We start from the raw sequence: 24,591 nt of genomic DNA, 5'->3' as shown, positions 1-24,591 counted from the left end.
CTTGTTAGCAGCATCTGCAGCAGCCGTGGCATTTCGGAGAAGTTCATCCTGTTTCATCTCCCGGGCTTTATTTTGTATTTCAAACATCAGGGAGTTATATTGATGAACATCAATTAATTCGGTTGCCCTTCGTTGGGCATCCCTTACCTCCTCCTGCTTTTTGCGTAGAGGGGTTCTCAACCCGTCTACCCTCAACATCACCTGCAATACAGCCGGTAAAGAGAAAATGGTTAGAAAGCAACCAGGAAAATCTAAATTTGCATAAAAGTATCCCAACCGAAACATACCTCAACAAGCAGTGAGTTGATCCAGTCAATGTTGACCTGGCCCATACCCGGCACCGCCTCTTTCTCGGACCGAGTAAGGGTCCGGATCATTCTCTTGGCATAAGTTTGGAGGTCTGGCCAACGAGAAGTATCTACATCAACAGATTTACCGGTTAAGTAATTTGCATAAGCACCGTCTATATTCCGCCGGCTGGCTGAAGAATCTCCCGACTGTGTAGCCTGGGACTTGAATCTAATAGGTCCAAGCGGCCAGGAGTGTTCAAAGGCAAGAGCCATACCTTGAGTTTGTGGTTGAGGGGTAGAACTACCCCCAGCCGCACCTGATCCGAATGCTACAGTAAGCACCCGGCCATTAGGAGCAGCCTCATCCGGCTGTGAGCTCGGAATCAAGCCTCGAAGGCTTTTGCCGCCTGAGGTTGACCTCTCTTGAGGAACCGGAGCCCTTGTAGAGACGGGAGGAGGAGGAGGCGTTGTTCTCTGCCTTGTAGAGGCCGGCTGAGCAAGCTCTTCGCCGGTCCTCTTAATCATTTGGCGAAGGGAGCGAGGAACATTCCTGCTCCCCGACTGCAAAAGGAAACAGGTTAGCCGGTCATTATAAGCAAGTTAAAAGTGATCCGGTTTTCAAGAGTATGAGCTACAACTCATACATCCGGTTTTCAAGAGTATGAACTACAACTTATACATCCGGTGAATTGCTAAATTAAGTGCATATCATACAACTGGTAGAAAGTAAAGCATCCGGAACTTACCCCTTCGTTTCTGGCTGCAACCTGAGCTCGCTTCTTTTCGAGCTGTTCTTTGCGGATCTCAGCCGCTGATTTAGCCGGCGTCATATACGGAGAAATCATCTCTTTTCCTTTCATCTCTTTTTCTTTCTCTGCAAAACAAATAGAAGAAAAGATCAAATGTTATTCAAGCATAGCACAGGCGGCTTAAAAGGCCGGTTGACTTTAACATACGTTTGGTAAACATAGTACTAAGACCGCAGGCGGAAAGGAACGCCTCGTCTTTCAGCCACTCTAGATGAGTGACCCAAAATTTGGGGATAATGACCTGTGTCCCATCATCAAGTGGCATGGTCGTCTTCTTGAACAGACCCGACTCCATGATCTGATCCCAAGCCGTATCTGGTATCTTGGGAAGGGCACATTTCTTGCCCAGCAGAGCCGGCTGCTTGTTGTAGAGGCGCAACCTCCGGTTGAGTTGGAGAGAAGGAGATGAAACCATATAAAATTTGCTCTTCCAACTTGACCACTTAGACGGCTTGTCTAGGGTCATCATGAACTCCGGATGCGTGGTTAGGGTGTACCACGCATTCCAACCGCCTGGGGCACGGCTCAGATACTGCATATGCGCGAACGCCTCCCAGCTAGGCGTCACGTCCTGCATTTCGCAGGCGGCAATATAGCCCAGGATGTTCACCCATGAATTGGGTGTTAGCTGCCAGATACCAAGGTCATACCCCCTTAGTATGGCCCGGATGGCTTTGTGAAGAGGGAACCGGAGACCGGCTTTAAAGGCCGCCTCATAGCAACCGAAATAGTTATCCGCATGGTCCCGGTCGTCATCCCAGACGACGGTTGCCTCCCCAGGCGGTACAACAATCTCCCAGCCGTCCCTAACCGGCTTCTTTGCCAAAAATGCTGGCAGTGTTGCATTGAGGGTGACAATGTCCCGGGCGCTCATAGACGCCTCGGTGGGGTTGTTCACAGCCGGCCATTTGTAGGCCTCTTTGTCCTCTTCCGAGGCATCCGGCTGCCCGGAGGATTCAGCAGAAGAGGAGGAGCCGGATCGTTGGACGCTATCTTCACCACCTGATTCGGACTCTTCAAGAATATTGTCATTGGGCGTACTAGGGGCACCCGGTTGTTCGAGTGGGGCATCCTCAACCGGTGCTCCGGCTGAGTCTTCGGACTGGTAATCGGGATCTGTAGCCGTCCATCTAGTCCGGGCCATTCTGTTCTGCACATGAGCAGAGACGGTCGGATTCTTAGCATAAGAGTGGACCAAACACTCCCAGGCGGCATCCCCAGTCCTAGACTCAGCCGTACTTGGTGACCGGTTGACATCAGTTCTAGGTTGTGCCATGTGTGTGTTGGGTGAATCCATCTATCACTAACAACCTATGCACCCGGAAAAAATTGACAAACAAGTTGAAAGGGCCAGAGGCGGTACCTTTGTACTTTGAAGAATTGAAGTCTTGAGTTGCTTGAATGTAGCACAGACGGTCACCGAATGATTTTCCTGCAAATGAGCACCCGGAAAATTAGAAAATCACCCAAAAGCACCCCAGACGGTCATGTCTGGATGAGGGTCTATGATCAGCAAAAGAAGCAAAAAACTCAAAATTTTCCCAAAGATACCCCAGGCGGTGTTGTTATTGGTCAAAGCTTTTGGTCAAAGTTGCCCAAAAGCACCCCAAACGGTTATGCCCGGATGGGGGTTATTGAAAGTTTTGGGGAAAAATTAGAAAATTGCCCAAAAGCACCCTAGACGGTTATGCCCGGATGGGGGTTTATTGAAAGCTTTGGGAAAAATCAGAAAATTATCCAAAGGCACCCCAGACGGTTATGTCCGGATGGGGGTTTATTGAAAGCTTTTGGAAAAATCAGAAAATTACCCAAAGGCACCCCAACCGGTCTTTGACCGGATGAGGGTTTATTGAAAAACCTTGGAAAAAATCAGCAAATTGCTCAAAGATACCCCAAGCGGTCTTTACCGGATGGGGGTCTCTTGAAGAAGCTTTGGAAAATTTGAATAATTGTCAAAAGCACCCCAGGCGGTGCTATCCGGATGGGGATCTATTGGGAGATTTTGAGAAAAAAGAGGAAGTTTTCCAAGGGTACCCCAAGCGGTTTACACCGGATGGGGGATGTCTGAAAGCTAAAGGCTATAACCGGCTAATTACCCCATACGGTATGTTACCGGATGGGGGTGTTTCAAAGGGAACTAAAATTTAAAGCCGGGTGAGTAGACAAATAAAGAAATAAAAGAAAAGCCTTCAAAGTACCTCAAGCGGTGAAGAACGGTTGTCCTGAATGAATGCCGGTTGACGCAGGCGTTTGTGAAAAAGGAGGAAAGCCGGTTAAGAAGAAAGAAGGAAGACGGTTGTGTATAGAAACAGCCGGGGTCAGAGCTCTCTTTTCTCTCAAAGTTCTTGGAAATTTGCAAATGTTGCAAATGATTGGGTGTGGACTTCTTTTATAGAAGTAGGGGAGACGAACCGTCACCTCCCTTGATTCAAAAAAAAAAAAAAAAAAAAAAAAAAAAAAAAAAAAAAAATTGGAGGGAAGGAGACCAACCGTCCCCTTCCAAGATTGTGACAACAGTCACCCAGGGTTACGTGGCATGCCATGTCACAGACGCCACGTGGCAAGCCACGTGTCATCTGTGAGGGGCAAATGTTTAGGGTGAAATTACCCTAGCCACGTGGCCCAATCAGAGGCTGACACGTGTCAGTCCCAGAAAGGTCCAATGGGATCCAATCCCAGGCTGACACGTGGCAAGTTCTCATTTGGCAGGGAATTTGATCCCTTCGCCTTATAAATAGAGGAAAATTCCTCATTAATGGGCATTCAGAAATATCCAAACACAAAACCGAACTACATTTACTCTCTCTGAATCAGAGAGAAACCTTTTACTTTCCGCACTATTCACTTCGTACGCATTCTAACTAGATCGTTGGAGGCGGAACTGCACCCAACCGGAGTTTCGTTGTTTTGCAGGTACAGCCGGTCAGCAAGCTCAGTCTCGGAATTGTAACTCTCCCGTAGGACACATAAAAAACCCCGAAACAGAAAGGATAATGGAGGTGGAAATGATGAAGTTATCGAGAAAGAGCAACTCCCATGGAAAAATTGGCCAAGCGTATCGAAAGATGATTGGGAAGCTTTCATTCTTCAAAGAAGTAAAAAGGAAGCAATTGTAAGTTTGGGTAAATCTTACGACAATTGTATAATATATTAACTCTTTTTGAAGTAATGATACTAAAATTTCTAATTATGTAGGAACTGCGGGAGCAAAATTCCAAAAATGCATTGCAGAGGCAATACACCCATCGTATGGGGTGTAAGACATTTGGTGAATGGAGGGAAACGTGGGTCAAGGAGGGAGTATACCCCACTTCGCTTCTATGGTCATCCAAAGAACCCTCTGATTCCACGATCACTACGTTGGTGAGTCGTGCTAGCGATTTCATTTGTTCTCTGCATGCGCGTGACAAGGAAACCGGAAAATGGGTCATCAAGGCTCCGGAAACCAAAGAAATTGCAGATAAACTTGTAAACTAACTATGAACTTGTGAACTTTATGAAGCTTTTGCATAAATATCACTATACAAAAATAGTGAACTTGATAATCTAGCACCTCATGAATTTCCAGATTTACAGGTGATTTTGTTTAGTTATAGCGTAGTGAATTTCGTTACATTATCAATTGTGTAGGAAAAGACCCCTTCTGATATGTTTGGTTCTTATAAGTGATCTTCCAAATTGGTGTAGGAAGAAACCTGTTGTGCACTTCTACACCCGGGGCTATCAAACAGTGGAGCTTTGCATTTGGTTGCGTATGCTAGTGCACAACCGACCTGTGGTACGAGCCATTTGCGACCGCTTAGGCCATAACATTACTCGGTCGGGATCAATTCTGTGATTGCGGGGTTCGAGGACATCCTAGCACCGGTGCCCGTAGAGGAGGATGGGATTCCTACACTTTGGGAAGCAAAAGGTAGCTTTGTGCAATGGCCATGTGCTTGGGTAAGGTTGATCAACGAGGTAAGATTTTGGGTTCACTCTTTACTCTATGCCTGGTTATCTTCCCAAGAGTTGGATGGATTTCTTTTCTAACCAATTGCGTGATTTGTTTTATCAAATTTCGAATAAAAGACAAACTTTAAAGAGAAGGAGTGTGGAGCAGCGTAAAAGAATTGATAAACCTACAAAGAAGATGAGTGAACAACGATCGGAGAGTGAAAAAGCGTCGACGAAAAACTCTTCGAGAGGTTCAGCCATGCAAGCTACTCCACTTGTAGGAGACACGATCCTAAAACCTATGAATTGCTCTTTTCATGAGATTTGAAGCCTTAGCTGCCTATCACAAAGTAATAATGACATGTTATGAGAAAGAATATGTTGATTTCATAAGAAATGTAGGAAATAGGCATCCTAGTACTCATATAGGCCTTATTTGAGCCATTTTGGATGAAAATGCGTCCTAAAACCCTTAAACTGCTATTTTCATGCGATTTCAAGTGTTAGCCGCCTATAACTAAGTAATAATAACATGTTATGAGAAAGAATCAGTTGATTTGATAAGAAATGTAGGAAATAGGCATCCTACTAGTCATATAGGCCTTATTTGGGCCATTTTTTATGAAAATGCGTCCTAAAACCCTTAAATTGCTCTTTTCATGTGATTTCAAGCCTTAGTCGCCTATAACTAAGTACTATTGACATGTTATGACAAAAAATAAGTTAAATTGATGATAAATGTACGAAATAGGCATCCTAGTAGTCATATAGGCCTTATTTGGGACATTTTGGATGAAAATGCGTCCTAAAACCCTTTAATTGCTCTTTTCATGTGATTTCAAGCCTTAACCGCCTATAACAAAGTAATAATGACATGTTATGAGAAAGAATATGTTGATTTGATAAGAAATGTAGGAAATAGGCATCCTAGTACTCATATAGGCCTTATTTGAGCCATTTTGGATAAAAATGCGTCCTAAAACCCTTAATTTGCTCTTTTCATGTGATTTCAAGCCTTAGCCGCCTATGACTAAGTGCTATTGACATGTTATGAAAAATAAAAAGTAGATTTGATAGAAATGTAGGAAATAGGCATCCTAGTAGTCATATAGGCCTTATTGGGCCATTTTGGATGAAAATGCATCCTAAAACCCTTAAATTGCTCTATTCATTGGATTTCAAGCCTTAGCCGCCTATAACAAAATAATAATGACACGTTATCAGAAAGAATATGTTGATTTGATAAGAAATGTAGGAAATAGGCATCATAGTAGTCATATATGCCTTATTTGGGTCATTTTGGATTAAAATGCGTCCTAAACCCTTATATTGCTCTTTTCATCTAATTTCAAGCCTTAGCCGCGTATAGATAAGTACTATTGACATGTTATGAGAAAGAATGAGTTGAGTTGATAAGAAATGAAGCAAATTGCCATCATAGTAGTCATATAGGCCATATTTGGGCAATTTTGGAAGAAAATGCGTCCTAAAACCTTTAATTTGTTGATTTCATGTGATTTCAAGCCCTCGCCGCTTATAACTAAGTAATAATGACATGGTATGAGAACAAATGAGATGAATTGATATGAAATGTAGGAAATAGGCATCCTTGTAGCCATTTAGGCTTTATTTAAGCCATTTTGGATGAAAATGCGTCTAAAAACCCTTAAATTGCTCTTTTCATGTGATTTCAAGCCCTAGCCGCCTTTAACTAAGTACTATTGACGTGTAATGAGAAAGAATGAGTTGATTTGATAAGAAATGAAAGAAATAGGCATCCTAGTAATCATATAGGCCTTATTTGGGCTATTTTGGAAGATAATGCGTCCTAAAACCTTTGATTTGCTACTTTCATGTGATTTCAAGTCTTAGCCGTTTATAACTAAGTAATAATGACATGGTATGAGAAAAAATGAGTTGAATTGATATGAAATGTAGGAAATAGGAATCCTAGTACTCATATAGGCCATATTTGAGCCATTTTGGATGAAAATGCGTCCTAAAACCCTTAAATTGTTCTTTTCATGTTATTTCAAGCGTTAGCCACTTATAAATAAGAACTATTGACATGTTATGAGAAAGAATGAGTTGATTTGATATGAAATGTAGGAAATAGGCATTCTAGTAGTCATATAGGCCTTATTTGGGTCATTTTGGATGAAAATGCGTCCTAAACCTTTAAATTGCTCTTTTAATGTGATTTCAAGCCTAACCTGCCTAAAACAAAGTACTATTGACACGTTTTGAGAAAGAATGAGTGAATTTGATAAGAAATGTAGGAAATACGCATCCTTGTCATCATATAGGCCTTATTTGCGCCATTTTGGATGAAAATGCGTCTTAAAACCCTGAAATTGCTCTTTTTATGTGATTTCAAGCCTAAGCCGTCTATAACAAAGTAATAATGACATGTTATGAGAAATAATATGTTGATTTGATGAGAAATGTATTAAATAGGCATTCTAGTAGTCATATAGGTCTTATTTAAGCCATATTGGATGAAAATGCATCCTAAAACCCTTAAATTGCTCTTTTCATGTGATTTCAAGCCTTAGCCGCCTTTAACTAAGTACTATTGACATGTGATAAGAAAGAATGAGTTGTTTTGATAAGAAATGTAGGAAATAGGCATCCCAATAGTCATATAGGCCTTATTTGGGTCATTTAGGATGAAAATGCGTCCTAAGACCCTTAAATTGCACTTTTCATGTGACTTCAAGCCTTAGACGCCTATAACAAAGTAATAATGACATGTTATGTGAAAGAATATGTTGATTTGATAATAAATGTAGGAAATAGACATCCTAGTAGTCATATAGGCCTTATTAGGGTCATTTTGGATGAAAATGCGTCCTAAACCCTTAAACTGCTCTTTTTAGGTAATTTCAAGCCTTAGCCGCCTATAACTAAGTAATATTGACATGTTATTAGAAAGAATGAGTTGATTTGATAAGAAATGAATGAAATAGGCATCCTAGTAGTCATATAGGGCTTATTCGGGTAATTTTAGATGAAAATGCGTCCTAAACCCTTGAATTGCTCTTTTAATGTAATTTAAAGCCTAAGCCGCCGATAACTAAGTGTTATTGACAAGTTATAAGAAAGAATGAGTTGATTTGATAAGAAATGAAAAAAATAGGCATCCTAGTAGTCATATAGGCTTTATTTGGACCATTTTGGAAGAAAATGCGTCCTAAAACCTTTGATTTGCAGTTTTCATGTGATTTCAAGCCTTAGCCGCCTATAACTAAGTAATAATGACATGGTATAAGAAAGAATGAGTTGAATTGATTTGAAATATAGGAAATAGGCATCCTAGTAGCCATATAGGCCTTATTTGGGCCATTTTGGATGAAAATGCATCCAAAAACCCTTAAATTGCTCCTTTCATTTGACTTAAAGCCTTAGCCGCCTATAACAAAGTAATATTGACACGTTTTGAGAAAGAATCAGTTGAGTTGATAAGAAATGACAAAATAGGCATCCTAGTAGTCATATAGGCCTTATTTGACCATTTTGGAAGATAATGCGTCCTAAAACCTTTGATTTGTTGTTTTCATGTGATTTCAAGCCTTAGCCGCCTATAACTAAGTAATAATGACATGGTATGAGAAAAAAGAAGTTGAATTGATATGAAATGTAGGAAATAGGCATCTTAGTAGTCATATAGGCCTTATTTGAGCCATTTTGGGTGAAAATGTTACCCAAAACCGTTAAATTGCTCTTTTCATTTAATTTCAAGCCTTAGTCACCTATTACTAAGTACTATTGACATGTTTTGAGAAAGAAAGAGTTGTTTTGATAAAAAATGTAGGAAATAGGCATCCTAGTAGTCATATACGCTTTTATTGGGCCATTTTGAATGAAAATGCGTCCTAAAACCCTAAATTGCTCTTTTCATTTGATTTCAAGCCTTAGACGCCTATAACAAAGTAATAAGGACATTTTATGAGTAAGAATATGTTGATTTGATAAGAAATGTAGGAAATAGACATCCTAATAGTCATATAGGCCTTATTTAAGCCATTTTGGATGAAAATCCGTCCAAAAATACTTAAATTGCTCTTTTCATGTGATTTCAAGCCTTACCTGCCTATAACAAAGTACTATTGACACGTTTTGAGAAAGAATGAGTTGATTTAATAAGAAATTTAGGAAATAGGCATTCTTGTAGTCATATAGGCCTTATTTGAGTCATTCTGGTTGAAAATACGTCCTAAAACCCTTGAATTGCTCTTTTCATGTGACTTTATGCCTTAGTCGCCTTTCGCCAAGTAATAAGAACATGTTATGAGAAAAAAGGAGTCCAATTGATAAGAAATGTAGGATATAGGCATCCTAGTAGTCATATAGGCATTATTTGAGCCATTTTGGATGAAAGTGCGTCCTAAAACCCTTAAATTGTTCTTTTCATGGGATTTGAAGCCTTAGCCACCTATAACTAAGTACTATTGACATGTTATGAGAAAGAATGAGGTTATTTGATAAGAAATGTAGGAAATAGGCATCATAGTAGTCATGTAGGTCTTATTTGGGCCATTTTGGATGAAAATGCGTCCTAAAACCCTTAAATTGCTCTTTTCATGTGATTTCAAGTCTTAGCCGCTATAACTGAGTACTATTGACATGTTATGAGAAATAATGAGTTGATTAGATAAGAAATGTAGGAAATAGGCATCCTAGTGCTCATATAGGCCTTATTTGGGCCATTTTTTGGATGAAAATGCGTCCTAAAACCCTTGAATTGCTCTTTTTATGTGACTTCAAGCCTTAGCCGCCTATAACAAAGTAATAATGATATGTTATGAGACAGAATATGTTGATTTGATGAGAAATGTATTAAATAGGCATCCTAGTAGTCATATAGGCCTTATTTAAGCCATTTTGGATGAAAATGCGTCCTAAAACCCTTAAATTGCTCTTTTCATGTGAACAAACCTTATCTGCCTTTAACTAAGTACTATTGACATGTAATGAGAAAGAATAAGTTGTTTTGATAAGAAATGTAGGAAATAGGCATCCTAGTAGTCATATAAGCCTTATTTGGGTCATTTTGGATGAAAATGCGTCCTAAAACCCTTAAATTGCACTTTTCATGTGACTTCAAGCCTTAGACGCCTATAACAAAGTAATAATGACATGTTATGTGAAAGAATATGTTAATTTGATAAGAAATGTAGAAAATAGACATCCTAGTAGTCATATAGGCCTTATTAGGTCATTTTGGATGAAAATGCGTTCTAAACCCTTAAATTGCTCTTTTCATGTGTTTTCAAGCCTTAGCCGCCTATAACTAAGTACTATCGACATGTTATTAGGAAGAATGAGTTGATTTGATAAAAAATGAAAGAAATAGGCATCCTAGTAGTCATATAGGGCTTATTTGGGTCATTTCAGATGAAAATGCGTCCTAAACCCTTAAATTGCTCTTTTAATGTGATTTCAAGCCTTACCTGCCTATAACAAAGTACTATTGACACGTTTTGAGAAAGAATGAGACAGTTTAATAAGAAATATAGGAAATACGCATCCTTGTAGTCATATAGGCCTTATTTGAGCCATTTTTGATGAAAATGCGTCTTAAAACCCTTGAATTGCTCTTTTCATGTGATTTCAAGCCTTAGCCGCCTATTACACAGTAATAATGACATGTTATGTGAAAGAATATGTTGATTTGATGAGAAATGTATTAAATAACCATCTTAGTAGTCATATAGTCCTTATTTAAGCCATTTTGGATGAAAATGCGTCCTAAAACCCCTTAAATTGCTCTTTTCATGTGATTTCAAGACTTAGCTGACTTTAACTAAGTACTATTGACATGTGATGGAAATGAATGAGTTGTTTTGAAAAGAAATGTAGGAAATAGGCATCCTAGTAGTCATATAGGCTTTATTTGGGCCATTTTGGATGAAAATGCGTCCTAAAACCCCTTAAATTGCACTTTTCATGTGATTTCAAGCCTTAGACGCCTATAACAAAGTAATAATGACATGTTATGTGAAAGAATATGTTGATTTGATAAGAAATGTAGGAAATAGACATTCTAGTAGTCAAATAGGCCTTATTTGGGTCATTTTGGATGAAAATGCGCCCCGAAACCCTTAAATTGCTCTTTTCATGTGATTTCAAGCCCTAGCCGCCTTTAACTAAGTACTATTGACGTGTAATGAGAAAGAATGAGTTGGTTTGATAAAAAAATGTAGGAAATACACATCCTAGTAGTCATATAAGCCTTATTTGGGTCATTTTTGATGAAAATGCGTCCTAAAACCCTTAAATTGCACGTTTCATGAAATTTCAAGCCTTAGACGCCTATAACAAAGTAATAATGTCATGTTATGTGAAAGAATATGTTAATTTGATAAGAAATGTAGGAAATAGACATCCTATTAGTCATATAGGCCTTATTTGGGTCATTTTGGATGAAAATGCGTCCTAAACCCTTAAATTGCTCTTTTCATGTAATTTCAAGCCTTACCCGCCTATTACTAAGTACTATTGACATGTTATGAGAAAGAATGAGTTGATTTGATAAGAAATGAAGGAAATAGGCATTCTAGTAGTCATATAGGCCTTATTTGGGTCATTTTAGATGAAAATGCGTCCTAAACCCTTAAATTGCTCTTTTAATGTGATTTCAAACCTTACCTGCCTATAACAAAGTACTATTGACACGTTTTGAGAAAGAATGAGTTAATTTAACAAGAAATGTAAGAAATACGCATCCTTGTAGTCATATATGCCTTATTTGAGCCATTTTGGATGAAAATGCGTCTTAAAACCCTTGAATTGCTCTTTTCATGTGATTTCAAACCTTAGTCGCCTATAAAAAGTAATAATGACATGTTATAAGAAAGAATAAGTTGATTGATAAGAAATGTAGGAGATAGGCATCCTTGTAGTCATATAGGCCTTATTTGAGCCATTTTGGATGAAAATGCGTCTTAAAACCCTTGAATTGCTCTTTTTATGTGATTTCAAGCCTTAGCCGCCTATAACAAAGTAATAATGATATGTTATGAGAAACAATATGTTGATTTGATAAGAAATGTATTAAATAGGCAACCTAGTAGTCATACACGCTTCATTTGAGCCATTTTGGATGAAAATGCGTCCTAAAACCTTTAAATTGCTCTTTTCATGTGATTTCAAGCCTTATCCGTGAATAACTAAGTACTATTGACATGTTATGAGGAAGGATGAGTTGATTTGATAAGAAAGGAAGCAAATAGGCATCTTAGTGGTCATATAGGCCTTATTTAGGACATTTTGGAAGAAAATGCGTCCTAAAATCTTTGATTTGTTGTATTCATGTGATTTCAAGCCTTAGCCGCCTATAACTAAGTAATGACCTGTTACAAGAAAGAATGAGCTGAATTGATATAAAATGTAGTAAATAGGCATTCTAGTAGCCATCTAGGCCTTATTTGGGCCATTTTGGATGAAAATACATCTAAAAACCCTTAAATTGCTCTTTTCATTTGATTTCAAACCCTAGCCGCCTATAATAAAGTACTATTGACACGTTTTGAAGAAAGAATTAGTTGAATTGATAAAAAAAATGAGAAATTAGGCGTCCTAGTAGTCATATAGGCCTTATTTGGGTCATTTTGGAAGATAATGCGTCCTAAAACCTTTGATTTATTGTTTTCATGTCATTTCAACCCTTAGACGCCTATAACTAAGTTTTAATGATATGGTATGAGAAAAAAGGAGTTGAATTGATATGAAATGTAGGACTAGGCATCCTAGTAGTCATGTAGGCCTTATTTGAGCTATTTTGGGTGAAAATGCGACGTAAAAACCTTAAATTGCTCTTTTCATGTGATTTCAAGCCTTAGTCGCCTATAACTTAGTACATTGACAAGTTATGAGAAAGAATGAGTTGATTTGATAAGAAATGTAGGAAATAGGCATCCTAGTAGTCATATATGCTTTACTTGGGTCATTTTGAATGAAAATGCGTCCTAAACCCTTATTTTGCTCTTTTCGAGTAATTTCAAGCCTTAGCCGCCTATAACTAAGTACTATTGACATGTTATGAGAAATAATGAGTTGAGTTCATAAGAAATCAAGCAAATAGGTATCCTAATAGTCATATAGACTTTATTTGGGTCATTTTGGAAGAAAATGCGTCCTAAAACATTTGCTTTGCTGTTTTAATGTGATTTCAAGCCTTAGTCACCTATAACTAAGTAATAATGACATGGTATAAGAAAGAATGAGTTGATTTAATAAGAAATGTAGGAAATAGGCATCCTAGTAGTCATATAGGCCTTATTTGGGCTATTTTGGATGAAAATGCGTCCAAAAACCCTTAAATTGCTCTTTTCATGTGATTTCAAGCCTTAATTGCCTATAAGAAAGTAATAATGACATGTAATGAGAAATATTATGTTGATTTGATAAGAAATGTTGGAATTAGGCATCCTAATAGTCATATAGGGCTTATTTGGGTCATTTTAGATGAAAATGCGTCCTAATCCCTTAAATTGCTCTTTTAATGTGATTTCAAGCCTTACCTGCCTATAACAAAGTACTATTGACACGTTTTGAGAAAGAATGAGACAATTTAATAAGAAATATAGGAAATACGCATCCTTGTAGTCATATAGGCCTTATTTGAGCCATTTTGGATGAAAATGCCTCCTAAAACCCTTGAATTGCTCTTATCATGTGATTTCAAGCTTTAGCCGCCTATAAATAAGTACTATTGATATGTTCTGAGACAAAATGAGTTCATTTGATAAGAAATGTAGGAAATAGGCATCCTAGTAGTCATAAAGGCATTATTTGGGCCATTTAGGATGAAAATGCGTTTTAAAACCCTTGAATTGCTCTTTTACATGTGATTTCAAGCCTTAGCCGCCTATATCTAAGTACTATTGACATGTTATGAGAATGAATGAGTTGATTTGATAAGAGATGAGGAAATAGGCATCCTAGTAGTCATATAGGCCTTATTAGGGCCATTTTGGATGAATATGCGTCCTAAAACCCATAAATTGTCGTTTTCATGTGATTTCAAGCTTTAGCCGCCTACAACAAAGTAACAATGACATGTTATGAGAAAGAATATGTTGATTTGATAAGAAATGTAGAAAATAGGCATCCTAGTAGTCACATAGCCTTATTTGGGTCATTTTGGATGAAAATGCGTCCTAAACCCTAAATTGCACTTTTAATGTAATTTCAAGCCTTAGCCGCCTATAACTAAGTACTATTGCATGTTATGAGAAAGAATGAGTTGATTTGATATGAAATGAAGAAAATAGGCAACCTAGTAGTCATATAGGTCTTATTTGGGCCATTTTGGAAAAAAAATGCGCCTAAAACCTTTGATTTGCTGTTTTCATGTCATTTCAAGCCTTAGCCGCCTATAACTAAGTAATAATGACATGGTTTGAGAAAATAGGAGTTGAATTAATATAAAACGTAAGAAATAGGCATCCTAGTAATCATATAGGCCTTATTTAGGCCATTTTGGATGAAAATGCGTCCAAAAACCCTTAAACTGCTCTTTTCATGTGATTTCAAGCCTTACATGCCTATAATAAAGTACTACTGACACGTTTTGAGAAAGAATGAGTTGATTTGATAAAAAATGTAGGATATAGGAATCTTTGTAGTCATATAGGCCTTATTTGAGCCATTTTGGATGAAAATGCGTATTAAAACCCTTAAATTGCTCTTTTACATGTGATTTCAAGCCTTAGCTGCCTGTATCTAATTACTATTGACATGTTATGAGAACGAATGAGTTGATTTGATAAGAAATGTTGGAAATAGGCATCCTAGTTTTCATATAGGCCTTTTTTGGGCCATTTTGAATAAAAATGCGTCCTAAAACCCATAAATTACTAATTTCATGTGATTTCAAGCCTTAGCCGTCTATACCTAAGTACTATTGACATGTTATGAGAAAGAATGAGTTGATTTGATAAGAGATTAGGAAATAGGCATCCTAGTAGTCATATAGGCCTTATTAGGGCCATTTTGGATGAATATGCGTCCTAAAACCTTTAAATTGCCGTTTCATGTGATTTCAAGCTTTATCCGCCTATAACAAAGTAATAATGACATGTTATGAGAAATAATATTTTGATTTCATCAGAAATGTAGAAAATAGGCTTCCTAGTAGTCACATAGGCCTTATTTGGGTCATTTTGGATGAAAATGCGTCCTAAACCCTTAAATTGCACTTTTCATGTAATTTCAATCCTTTGTCGCCTATAACTAAGTACTATTGTATGTTATGAGAAATAATGAGTTGATTTGATAAGAAATGAAGAAAATAGGCAACCTAGTAGTCATATAGGTCTTATTTGGGCCATTTTGGAAAAAAAAAAATGCGTCCTAAAACCTTTGATTTGCTGTTTTCATGTGATTTCAAGCCTTAGCCTCCAATAACTAAGTAACAATAACGTGGTATGAGAAAAAAGAAGTTGAATTGATATGAAACGTAAGAAATAGGCATCCTAGTAGTCATATAGGCCTTATTTTGGCCATTTTGGATGAAAATGCGTCCTAAAAATTTTAAATTGCTTTTTTCATGTGATTTCAAGACTTACCTGCCTATAATAAAGTACTATTGACAAGTTTTGAGAAAGAATGAGTTGATTTGATAAGAAATGTAGGAAATAGGCATCCTTGTAGTCATATAGGCCTTATTTGAGCCATTTTGCATGAAAATGCATCCTAAAACCCTTGAATTGCTCTTTTCATGTGATTTCAAGCCTTAGCCGCCTATACCAAAGTACAATTGATATGTTAAGAGAAATAATGATTTGATTAGATATGAAATGAGGAAATAGGCATCCTAGTAGTCATATAGGCCTTATTTGGGCCATTTTGGATGAATATGCGTCCTAAAACCCTTAAATTGTCGTATTCAAGTGATTTCAAGCTCTAACCGCCTATAACAAAGTAATAATGACGTGTTATGAGAACGAATATGTTGATTTGATAAGAAATGTAGAAAACAGGCATCCTAGTAGTCACATAGGCCTTATTTAGGTCATTTTGCATGAAAATGCATCTTAAAACCCTTGAATTGCTCTTTTCATATTGTTTCAAGCCTGAGCCGCATATGGCTAAGTACTATTGACATGTTATGAGAAAGAATGAGTTGATTTGATAAGAAAACTAGGAAATAGGTATCATAGTAGTCATGTAGGTCTTATTTGGGCCATTTTGGATGAAAATGCGTCCTAAAAACCTTAAATTGCTCTTTTCATGTGATTTCAAGCCTTAAACGCTTATAACTAAGTACTATTGACATGTTATGCAAAAGAATGAGTTGATTAGATAAGAAATGTAAGAAATAGGCATCCTAGTGCTCATATAGGCCTTATTTAGGCCATTTTTTGGATGATAATGTGTCCTAAAACCATTGAATTGCTCTTTTCATGTGATTTCAAGCCTTAGCCGCCTATAACTAAGTAATAATGACATGTTATTACAAAGAATATGTTGATTTGATAAGAAATGTAGGAAATAGGCATCCTAGTAATCATATAGGCCTAATTTTGGTCATTTTGAATGAAAATGCATCCTAAAACCCATAAATTGCTATTTTCATGTGATTTCAAGTCTTAGCCGCCTATACTAAAGTACTATTGACATGTTAAGTGAAAGAATGATTTTATTTGATAAGAAATGTAGGAAATAGGCATCCTAGTAATCATATAGGCCTTATTTTGGTCATTTTGGATGAAAATGCGTCCTAAAACCCTTAAATTGCTCTTTTCATGTGATATCAAGCATTAGCCGCCTATATCTAAGTACTATTGACATGTTATGAGAATAAATGAGTTGATTTGATAAGAAATGTAGGAAATAGACATCCTAGTTGTCATATAGGCCTTTTTTGGGTCATTTTGAATGAAAATGCGTCCTAAAACCCATAAATTGCTATTTTCATGTGATTTCAAGCCTTAGCCGCCTATACCAAAGTACTATTGACATGTTAAGAGAAAGAATGATTTGATTTGATATGAAATGAGGAAATAGGCATCCTAATACTCATATAGGCCTTATTTGGGCCATTTTGGATGAATATGCGTCCTAAAACCTTTAGATTGTCGTATTCATGTGATTTCAAGCTTAAGCCGCCTATAACAAAGTAATAATGACGTGTTATGAGAAATAATATGTTGATTTGATAAGAAATGTAGAAAATAGGCATCCGAGTAGTCACATAGGCCTTGTTTGGGTCATTTTGGATGAAAATGCGTTTTAAAACCCTTGAATTGCTCTTTTCATGTTGTTTCAAGCCTTAGCCGCATGTGGCTAAGTACTATTGACATGTTATGATAAAGAATGAGTTGATTTGATAAGAAATGTAGGAAATAGGCATCATAGTAGTCATGTAGGTCTTATTTGGGCCATTTTGGATGAAAATGCGTCCTAAAACCCTTAAATTGCTCTTTTCATGTGATTTCAAGTCTTAGCCGCTATTACTGAGTACTATTGACATGTTATGAGAAAGAATGAGTTGATTAGATAAGAAATGTAGGAAATAGGCATCCTAGTGCTCATATAGGCCTTATTTGGGCCATTTTTTGGATGAAAATGCGTCCTAAAACCCTTGAATTGCTCTTTTTATGTGACTTCAAGCCTTAGCCGCCTATAACAAAGTAATAATGATATGTTATGAGACAGAATATGTTGATTTGATGAGAAATGTATTAAATAGGCATCCTAGTAGTCATATAGGCCTTATTTAAGCCATTTTGGATGAAAATGCGTCCTAAAACCCTTAAATTGCTCTTTTCATGTGATTTGAAGCATTAGCTGCCTATTACTAACTACTATTGACATGTTATGAGAATGAATGAGTTGAATTGATAAGAAATGTAGGATATAGGCATCCTAGTAGTCATATAGGCCTTATTAGGGTCATTTTGGATGAAAATGCGTCCTAAAACCCTTGAATTGCTCTTTTCACGTGATTTCAAGCCTTAGCCGCCTATAACAAAGTAATAATGACATGTTATGAGAAAGCATATGTTGCTTTGATAAGAAATGTAGGAAATAGGCATCCTAATAGTCATAGAGGCCTTATTTGATCCATTTTGGATGAAAATGCGTCCTAAAACTCTTAAATTGCTCTTTTCATGTGATTCAAGCCTTAGCCGCCTATAACTAACTACTATTGACATGTTATGAGAATGAATGAGTTGAATTGATAATAAATGTAGGAAATAGGCATCCTAGTAGTGATATAGGCCTTTTTTGGGCCATTTTGGATGAAAATGAGTCCTAAAACCCTTAAATTGCTCTTTTCATGTGATTTTCAAGCCTTAGCCGCCTATAACAAAGTAATAATGACATGTTATGAGAAAGAATATGTTGATTTGATAAGAAATGTAGGAAATAGGCATTCTAGTACTCATATAGGCCTTATTTGAGACATTTTGGATGAAAATGCGTCCTAAAACCCTTAAATTGCTCTTTTCATGTGATTTCAAGCCTTAGCCGCCTATAACTAAGTGCTATTGACATGTTATGAAAAAGAATGAGTTGATTTGATGAAAATGTAGGAAATAGGCGAAGTAGTAGTCATATAGGCCTAAGTAATAAATATTTGCCTAAGTGAACTTGTAAATGTATTTTTACATGCATAACCTAAGAAATTAATTCTAACATAAGTTTTGTTTATTCCATGTTTTACAAGTTACAAAGGGGAGGTCCGTTGACAAGCAAGGAACTTAATGAAGTTCAAGACATGTTGGCGTCTTTCATAACCTTTAATTTGTAAATGTGATTTCTATTTGAATTTGTATTTTGTTAACTTTTTAACTACATTATTAATTAGTATTGTTTGTAAATATGACACTTTTTTTTTTTTGAGGAATTGTAAATATGAAACTTCATTGTATTGCATTTGGAATTATTAATTAATATTTATATATTGTTGTTATTATTTCAATTTAGAAATTATTATTATTATTTTTAATATTATAAATAATAATAATAATAACAACAACAATAGTAATTATAATTATATACTATAAAATGGTAGAATTAATGCAGGATGTACAGGTTTTTTATTATTATTATTATTATTAGTAGTATTATTATTTATTGCTAGAAAACAAAAAAAAAATAAAAAAACTGTTAAAGGCACCGGTTAACCAGTGCCAATTATATGTAAAAAAAAATTAAAAAAAAAAAAAGAAAAAAAAACCGCTCCGGGTACTTTTAGCACCGGTGCCAAAGAGTTTAATTCGCACCGATTAACCGGTGCGAAATCTAAGAATTGGCACCGGTTTTGAACCGGTGCGAATGCTTTTGGTTTTTGGCATCCCTCAAATCTGGACCGGTTCAAAACCGGTGCTAAATGGGGTTTTAAACCGGTGCTAATTTACATTTTTCGCCTAGTGTTACGGTTGTTGACCTGTGAACCATTGATTACAGAATTTAAATGAAGAATTTTGCTAGCATGTGTTTACAACATATGGGAGAAAAAAAAATGAAGTGGTTTCTTCACCACCATTGGTGAGATAAAAAAAAAGTGTAATCATGGTGGTGGTAGGTTAGTAGGACCAACTTAACCAAAAATTTAAGCTGATTGTTGAGGCTCATGAATATGTTTATACTCTATCACACCCCCTCACATAAGAGCCCTTTGGGCTTGAAATGTGGATGCAGCATGGGCCTCCTCATACCCTGCGTGAAATATAAATATTCCACTTGAAAGTTGGAGGTGGACGAGATTCGAACCCGTGACCTTTGTGTCACGCTTGCTCCGATACCATGTTAGAGGACCAACTCAAACAAAAACTTAAACTGTCTGTTGAGGCTCGCGAATATATTTTATACTCTATCAGCTAATAATAAGGGATATTTTTTCATTATCAAAATTAGGAGTAAGTCAAGGGATTACAAATTAAAAATAATAACTAATAGTAATAATTATTTAATCATCATCATCCTTTACACCTCTATAATACTGAACTTGTAATCATGTAATATTGATCAAGTAACCCACCCATATAGCACTGATAGAGTAACCCCTATAACACTAATAAAGTAACTTCTACGATGAAATCGCATATAAATTTTTTTGATAAAAAGTTAAATCTTCAAAAACTATACATTAAAAAAATTCTAACAAATATTTATATGCCAATGTTTGATACGAAGTATTTTGTATCAAGTAAAAGCATTAGTTAAAGCGGTATACAGAGTTTACAAATGAGACAATAGTCACACTAAGATGCTTAAGAAAAGAAAGGGAGTAAAAATTTTAAACCATTTATTTTCTAGTCATTTTATTATTTTAAATTGTTATAGATTTTTTGTTGTTAAAAAATTGATATAGATTGAAAAGACTGTTAATATTTGATTATTTAGTTATTAGTGTGAATTAATAGATGCATTGACTTTTAACATGAATTTTATATCAACTTTGACCCTGTATTATTACTAATACTACGTATATGAAATTAAAATTTATTGAGTATTATTTTAATTGTTGTCGAGTAAATTTTAATTTATTTTCAAAATATTAATTTTCTTATACTTTGTATTACAAAATACTCTCTATATTTTTTTAAAAATAAATACATCACTTGAAATTTTATACTTGTACTTGTACTATATATACATTAACTTTGAATTATTTTTTTAAACTAATATACTACCATAATTAATGAATGTTATCATGTATGTTGTTGGATTAATAATACTGATTACTTTTTTTAATACCCAACACTTATAAATATTTAAGCCCTTTTCACTTTACCTTACCTTATTATTTTGGCTGAAATGAAATTACTATTAAACTAAAATTATATTTGTTAAACTTAAATTATTTTTACCAAACTGAATTATTTTTACTGATTTCCTATATTACTCTTGCTTCCGTCAGGATAAATCTGACCCCTTCCCCTGTTACCACCTACATATATCGGATATTTTAAGAAGTGAACGTCTTTCTTAGTGGCAGGGTCTGGAGAAAGAATAGAAAAGGTAATTTCACTATATTTTTGCCCAAGAACAGGACCTATCACAAGAATATTTTTTTTGTTGGGGCGATAGCTCTGAAAAGAAAGATTCCCTATCTTTTCTTTCATCTCTGGAGAAATACGGTCGGTGGGGGGCTAATTCAAACCCTTCAGGTAAAATAAGAACAGCCCCCACATTCAAACCCCCCTTTTTGCCCTTTTTGCCCTATATATCATCTTTATGTTACTAATTTTTAATAAATTGAAATTACTTTAACTTGTATAGGGTGAAATGAAGTTATGAACCGGATCTTAGTTGAAAAAATAAAGAGTTAAAGTTGTGCCTAGTATAAACATATATCAAGTCGCAGATAAAAACGAAGTAGAATCCTCGGCTAAAAAAGTTCAGCATTTTTAAAATCTAAATAAAAAGAAAACCCAGCTGTAAAAAAAAATAACCAACAATCACACACAGATCAGATGAAGAAAAGGAAAGTGTAAGAATAGAGATAATACCAAGTACTGCAGAGCTCAGATGATGATTTTATGAGCAGATCCGGTGATTCGAGGAATTCAAAATCAATAATTGAAGGAAAATACGAGTTGAGGGATCCGAAGATAAGAAGTGAGGACTTGAGGAGAGTATTGACTTTGACACTTGATGACTTGAGGAGAGTGGGAATGGACTGTTATTATAGTAATAATTTAGCCTATTAGCTGGACTCCAAACGAAATCTCGGTCGTAATTTAACATCAATAATATAGGTTGTGTTTGATAAACAGTTTCTTGGTTAAAATTAGATGATTTGACTAATTTTAGCTGATTGAGTATAGTTTTATTTACAAACTATATAAAAAACATATTTGGTCCTAATATATATTGTTAAATAGATATTGACATAAAGGTTCATATTAGTAGTATAATTTTTACTGATTTTAATTATATATAAATAAAGTTAAATTAGTGCATCAACCTATATGTAAAGTTTGACTGTGTCATTCATTCTGAGACAAAGGAAGTAAGTCAATATTAGTGTTTAGTGTAGCTGGTAAGCTTATTGGATAAGCTTATTTGCCTCAATAAATAAGGTTTTTTTTTTAAAAACATTGCTCATAGTCGCGTTTGTAAAGAGGTGTTTAATAGGATGAATTTAAATGACAAACTTGCCCTTATTTATTACCAAACCTATCACAACTTTACAACTAACTAATATTCATTGTTTGGTTTTTTTATTTAGTTTAACAAATTTAATTATTTTCACGTTAATACATTGTCACAATTTTTGCCCTAGTAGAATTCTTTTAACAATTTTAATTTTTTTTTTTTTTTTTTTTTTTTTTTTTTTGAAAGAAGTCCTAAAGGACATTATATTTCAATAATGAAAGTCATACGACATCTACAATTGACAATTAACGATAATGAAAACAGATTTAACAAAATCAAACAAGAATTAACCAGGGAAGGGCTAAGAATCCAAATACATAAATATAACAATTCGGCACATTCTCTATTTGTTGTCTCATACAACTTTTTGAGTGGATCCGTTGCCGCTTCATAATTTGATTGTGAGAAAGAAAAATTTTGTGCTGATTTCTTAATCCGAATCCAAGCAAAAATCAATTGTAGCCCCACACAACTACAGACCATATTAAGCGCAAATAAAACCTTGTCTCTCAAAGGAGATCGAAAAAACCTTGTCTTTCGAAGGAGATCGAAAAAACCTTGTCTTTCGAAGGAGATAAACTCTTTCTTTCGAGGGAGATTATTATAACCTAAGAAACAAAAAAACATAAAAGAAACAAAGATTGGGGCTTTCCACCAGTAAAATCCGATGAAAACCCCTATAAAATTAACAATAGAGGCTAGGGTTTAGGAGAAAGAAGAGAGAGAAGAGGCTAGGGTTTTTTTTTCTTTTTTAAATACACTTAATTTTAAATTTTCTATAATTCCCACTTTAATTATATTCACGTTAATACATTTTATTTCCTTATATATCTAACAATATATCAATTTTTTGCAATAACTAATCCTTCAAAAATTAAATATGTCAATTTCTTTATTAGTCATTGGAGGGAAAAGGGAATAAAAGACAAAAAAAAAGAGCGTTATTTAAAGTCACGTGATGGTCAATGGTCGTAAAATAAAGTCAAATATCGAAATCCTCTTACAAGTCCTCCTTACAACCTAATGGGATATAAGGATCTTTTTTTGCAACCTTTTTTACACAAGGATCTTTCTCACAAAATTTACCACTTAAAATAACCTTTCTCACAAGTTTTCCATTTATATATTGTCTCCGCTATATTTTTTAGTTGACACATTTGTTTAATTACATTTGTTCATGTAAATATTCAATAGTTAATATCTTTAACTATCAACAAGTTTTACATAGCTATTTTATTATTATTAAATCACAAAAGTTAGTCAAAGTAAAATCTAAAGTCAAAATGTATCAACTAATAAAAAACGAAGAATAATCTTTAACAAATTCAATCGAACCACAGTATTACATTAAAAAGTAACGAATGGAGGAAGTATTTGTTTATTTAATCAAATCTAGCTTGAGTAGTACTAGAATGATCCAATTCTTTGAGCGTGAGGCAAGCCAAACAAAATGTTTACATATTGATTCCAAGTTATGACACAACAAGAATTAAGCCTATTTCCGACGGAAAATATCCCTCGGAAAATAGGCAATTTCCGTCGGAAATCGTCATTTTCGACGGAAACAGCCTGTCGGAAAACCCTTCGTCGGAAAAAAGGTCGTTTTCGACGGAATTCCGACGGAAATGACGATTCCGATGGAATTTCCGACGGATCAATGGCGTCGGAGAATGGTGGCCAGGGGGGTGGAAAAGTCCGTCGGAGATGTCCGACGGACTAGAGATTCCGTCGGAAAGTTCCCCTTTTCCGACGGAAATTATCCGCCGGAAAATTCCCTCTTTTCCGACGGAATTAATCTGCCGGAAATGGGGGTAGTTTCCGACGGAATTGTTCCGTCAGAAAGTTCTTTTTTTTTTTTTTTTTTAATTTTTTTTTTTTGCTTCTATTTCGTCTCTGTATATTAACCTGTTCTTCGCTACTACAATCTATTTAAAACATAATAACATTTCATTTGAAAATAAAGCAATTAACATAAATTAATAATTGTAATTATTACATTCAGTTTTGTTAAATAACCTACATTGTATCTCAAATTATGTACAATACGTGAAAAGAAACAAAAAGCTACATGACGGCAAAAGAAGCCAAGCCTCCCCCACAACCGGGGTCGTCGTCCCAAGGGTCTCGCGGCTGCGGCGGCATCGGCGGGGAACATGTGAATGGAGTGTTGAGTCTGGTCATGCGACTCAACATCTCGTCCATCATCTCTTTGTTCCTCCGCTCAAGTTCCGCCATCTGAGCCTATACCTGAGCCTGTACCTGAGCCTGTACCTGGGCCTCCATTTGGGCCTGCATTTGAGCTTGCACCCGAGCATCGATCTCATCCACAACAGATGACGGCGGGTGGTACTGCTGAGAGGACCCAGATCCTCAGGAGGATTGATAGTACAACTCAGCACCTCGACCAAGCCCCTTACTCGGCCTTTCTTGTTACG

The 24,591-nt window shown here is 35.8% G+C and overlaps 1 protein-coding gene across 2 annotated transcripts in view; it reads right to left on the bottom strand.

Annotated features, from left to right (window-relative positions):
* The window catches only part of LOC110707445 (putative disease resistance RPP13-like protein 1), a 42,795-nt gene extending 20,987 nt beyond the window's left edge, over window positions 1-21,808 (bottom strand). For both annotated transcript variants that reach the window (XM_021885459.1, XM_021885458.1), the window contains exon 1: window positions 21,508-21,808. The gene's annotated coding sequence lies outside the window, so the exon portion shown is untranslated. The remainder of the gene's footprint in view (window positions 1-21,507) is intronic.
* Between the last annotated feature and the right edge of the window lie 2,783 nt (window positions 21,809-24,591).

Source organism: Chenopodium quinoa, unplaced genomic scaffold (assembly GCF_001683475.1).
Source record: "Chenopodium quinoa cultivar QQ74 unplaced genomic scaffold, ASM168347v1, whole genome shotgun sequence".
NCBI classification, from domain to species: domain Eukaryota; kingdom Viridiplantae; phylum Streptophyta; class Magnoliopsida; order Caryophyllales; family Amaranthaceae; genus Chenopodium; species Chenopodium quinoa.
This window is presented reverse-complemented; position numbering and strand designations above follow the sequence as displayed.